General features: G+C 36.7%; 1 pseudogene; it reads left to right on the plus strand.

Moving 5' to 3' along the window:
- The first annotated feature begins 3,380 nt into the window (after nt 1–3,380).
- Nucleotides 3,381–4,833, plus strand: LOC110680194 (annotated as a pseudogene).
- The last annotated feature ends 41 nt before the right edge of the window (nt 4,834–4,874 follow it).

The raw sequence follows: 4,874 nt of genomic DNA on the forward strand, positions 1-4,874 counted from the left end.
TTTCATTACAAAAGGAATTACATGTGATGTTTATTCGGTGGCCGTCTTGCCCCATATGGGTGGCACACTTGCCCCATAGTGTCGAAAAATAGGTTATTTTGGATGATGTTTGAGAAGCTCCAAAACTAATACTTTTTGAAATTATGTTCTTTTTAAATGGCACAGTGGTTATGAAAAGATGTGAAACTAACAGCATGAGGCTAAATTGGTGGATTTTATAAGCTTTAGGCAAAGTTAGAGAACAATTTGCTTAAGGTGGCACACTTGCCCCAAATTCCGCTACCTATTTACACCCAGCAGTAAACTAGCCGGATTGTTATGCAAAATCTGCGTACATAAACATTGTTTAACGATTTGACATCTACATGCTCTAAGTGAGAAACAAGTGTATGATTTTCTCCAAATATATTCTATTTTTTGTTTAAATACAAGAAAAAAATAAGATTTGGAGAAAACCCAAAACAGTTTCCGTTCAAAATGTATGTCAACAGAAGATAGTTTTGTTAATGTCGGTAAAAACAGCAATAATCTTAAGTATTCAAAGATTTTTTTTTGTCAAATTTAAGGAGTGCAGTAAGTGATAGAAGAATTTTGCTCCATTGAAATATATCATATGATATTCCGATATATCGATATTTTGATTCAATATATCGGTGGTATCGATACTTTGTTTCGATAATTGTATCGATTCAAATATCGATACTTCGCAAAATCGGAACGTCCCTAGAGTGGACCAAGTACAAAACTTGGAAAATTGGATTATTCACACATTAGATGCGAAATTATCTCACCTCCATTTCACCTTGATCAAATTTGATGAATGTTGTAAACTGAGAGAGATATGTAACGAATTTACTTTGGATGATCAATACAAATCGATAAAAGTATGCAGTCAGAGTGGACCATGTGCTTATTACCATAACAGCGGAAATGATAAGCGCGCTGAAGAATGCGAGGAAACGAAAGACATTGCAAGTGATTTGTAAGATTTTTGCACATCGTGTGGTTCATCGTTTCATCCATCAATATAAATTCATAAATATTACTTAGTTCTATGCATTTGATTTTAATTTTTGACCATTTACCATATTTGGATGGGTTGTCAGAAATTGCAACAATTTCTGTACAGACAGAGTGGGCCAAGTGTCGAAAAGCAATAAACTGATTGATTATTGCATTTTTTGAGTCGTTTTCAGTGGCCGAAGTTTATGGTAGTTCTATGGTGTCTGTTTGGAATGTCCTAGAACCCGCTTGTTGGACCAGTATATTTTGACCGGTACTCAAGATTTTTACTTGGTGCACAGAACGCATATTTGAATATTTTTGGTCTTCGCCCTGCTAAACTTTAATTTTCAGGCTATCGTAATGGCACTTATATTGGGATGGAAGATATGGTTTATTGATGAATTTACGATACTGATGTCAAAGGATATTGATAATCCGTGTATCTTAGAGATACAGGGTGTCCGCCAATTATCCGAACAGCAAATATTGGAAAGATGATCTCGCATTGAAAACAATGAAACATTGATTGTACCTATGTACCATGTACAGTGCTGTTAAATGTCATGAATTTCACGTGACTTTGACATTTGAATATTGCTAATATCATCGCTCCTAGTGGAAAACGTCATCGGAAATTGTTTTTCCCGGTGACATTTTCCGAATTACTATCGGTTGCCAATATTTGCTAATGAGATATTTCGCATGCGAGGGTACTACAAGCCTTTTAATTTTTCAAAAATTTTGACATTTAACAGCACTGACCATGTACCTTTTATATAACATCTATATGTTAACTCAAAATAGAACTTTAAAAAAAATTGAAATGATTGCTTGTTACTGAAATGGGCAAATTTAATTTTTTCGGAGACGTTTTCCTGAGGGCCGCTAGTCATACTGGAGATGTGTTATCCTTTAAACCTAAAAGAGATGAATCCAAATGTCCTATTATTATTTGAAGCAATCTACAGGATAGTGGCTTCAAGTAAGACTGGAAATGGAAAATTATACGGTTCAAATCCAGAGTTCTATGGACATTTTCTTCCGTCATAAAGCTCGAAAAACAGCTCCCTTTAAGACACCTCAATACCTTTGGGTTGGTTTTGCAATTATTGAAATCGAAAATCTGTAAAACTTACTTCTTAAGAATATAATAAGCCAATGTTTAGATTCATCCAAGAAAATTGAATTTATTATGCTTGATTGTACAGAGCCATGTATTCAAAGTTTGTACGGATAATTTGCGGACCTGCTTGCCCATGCAAGCATTAAATGATTGTTATTTTCATAGAAATTGTTCAGTCAGAGTGGACCAAATCACTAAACGGTGGTCTTTAGTTCAGTCAGAGTGGCCCAAGTGCACATAGTCCATCAAAAAAAAAAACGTTCTATTTGAGTTTTGGATTATGACTTTCCCATGATTATCTCTTCACATTATATTGTTTAAAAGTAACACAAAGATGTGTAGAAATATTGAACAAACATTTTAACGCGTTAAAAATGTACAAAGTGTTAGACTTCAAGCCTATTTTTCATAAAATATTCAAAATGTCACTTGGTCCACTCTGACTTAAAGCCTACCATTCTTCTTCTTTCTGGCGTTACGTCCCAACTGGACAAAGTCTGCTTCTCAGCTTAGTGTTCTTATGAGCACTTCCACAGTTATTAACTGAGAGCTTTCTTTGCCAATTGACCATTTTTGCATTTGTATAATGTGTGGCAGGTACGATGATACTCTATGCCCTGGGAGTCGAGAAAGTTTCCAACCCGAAAAGATCTTCGACTGGTGGGATTCGAACCCACGACCCTCAGCTTGGTGTTGCTGAATAGCTGTGCGTTTACCGCTACGACTATCTGGGCCTACCATATAAACTTCAAATAGCGTGTGCACAGTCATTTTTTTTTCCGAATCACTTCAAACTTTGGGAGGATGTTATTTACCATAATCAAAATCATTTAAGCATAGGGGAGCCAATATTTCAAAATTGGCATCACTCTAGTGTATATATACTCAAATTATATTCTACTTTTTAGCATCACCTTCAAATTTTCAACAAATTGGGTAAAGATTTGATAGTATACTGTTTTCATTATGAAGCTTGTACATGTTGAATTTAATTTGTATTTTGATCCTCCCTAATGTACACATCCCTTATCAACGATCCCTAATTGCATATTATGTCACCTAAAAATAAATCTCTATGCTCCACTATCACTGAATATATGCCTCCAAACGCACCGGTTAGTCCAAAATGATTGTTAGTGGTGTCCGTCCACCGAGGAAAGATAACGTAGATATGTATGACCTTAGCCCGGCCGTGAATTCAGTTGGTTCTCGCACTTTTTATTATCTTCTAGCGTTGAATCAATTGATGAGAATGAGTTTCAATTTAGTTGGTCTTTCGGTGTCAAGCAATGTAGGCCGCGTGAATACTTGCCCTCAAATCAGTGCACAGAATGGCGAAAGTTGCATGTGTTTTACTTGCCGTGATACTATCAGTAGAAGTTGCATTTGGAGCAAATATTCTCTGCTTATTTGGAGTAGCTAGTCCAAGTCATCATATCTGGTAAGAAGTTGTATTTAAATTTAAATGCTCCTAAATTAAGTATATTTTCTGTTTAGGAATCGGGCAATTGCACATGAATTAGGGGCCAAAGGACACAATGTGACCATAATTTCCGCAGATGTGGAAAAAGACACTCCACAAAACATTCACTATGTTGAACTCGAACAAACGTATCCGGAGTTGTACAGCGGACCGCACAACATCGATTTACTCGAAATGGCCAATGAAAACGTGTTAACGTCAATTGTTTCATTCTACAATGACTTTGTTATTACAGAATGCAAAGGTTGTACTATGGAGTTATAAAGAAAGTTATTTGAAGCTTTGAACATTTTCTCCAGGTATCTTGAAGTCCAAAGGTTTGGAATTCGTAAAGAATTACCCGGACGATTTCAAGTTCGACCTAGTGATACACGATATGACCTGTGGAGGATGTATGCATGGATTGCTGCACAAATTTGGATATCCACCCTTGGTCAGCGTAACAGCATTCAACAATCCGCCCTATGTGACCGACGTCATCGGAGGACATAAACACGTTGCCTATATTCCTTTCTACTCTTTGAGATACGGCACAGATATGACCTTCATGCAACGCGTCCATAATACACTGTTGTACATAACAGATTACATGTGAGTTCTGAATATTGGATTTTTTATGCTATTATTCATGTATTTAGTGGTTTTACATTGTTTTAAAAATTATACCATTTTTAGATATCGAACATTTTTCTGCTACCCAAGCTGGATCACATGGTTCGAGACTACTTCCAGTACAAGGACATGCCATACGTACCAAACATGGATCGTCTCAGCAAAATAATCCTAGTGAATGCACACTATTCCATCGATTTCCCTGAGCCCGCACCACCGAACCTTATTCCTGTCGGTGGACTGCAAATTCAGAAACCCAAACCGCTTCCCAAGGATATAGAAGATTTTATCAATGCTGGCAAGAAAGGTGCCGTACTATTTTCGCTTGGAACCAACATCAGAAGTGATGAACTCGGAAAGGAACGCCAGCAAATGTTCATTGATGCCATCAGACAACTACCGGACTACAACTTCCTGTGGAAGTTTGAATCAGATTTGGATTTGAAGCTGCCCAAAAATCTCATCATACGGAAATGGCTCCCGCAGAGCGATATGCTGGCCCACCCAAAGATAAAAGGCTTCATAACGCATGCAGGATTACTCAGTATGCATGAAGCTACTTGCATGGTGTTCCCATGATTGGAATACCTTTTATTGCTGATCGCATCGGGTAAGTTAAAATTAATAATTTAGTCTAAAATTAAAAAAAAA

This window comes from Aedes aegypti, unplaced genomic scaffold (genome assembly GCF_002204515.2).
Source record: "Aedes aegypti strain LVP_AGWG unplaced genomic scaffold, AaegL5.0 Primary Assembly AGWG_AaegL5_hic_scaff_1005_PBJ_arrow, whole genome shotgun sequence".
Classification (NCBI taxonomy): domain Eukaryota; kingdom Metazoa; phylum Arthropoda; class Insecta; order Diptera; family Culicidae; genus Aedes; species Aedes aegypti.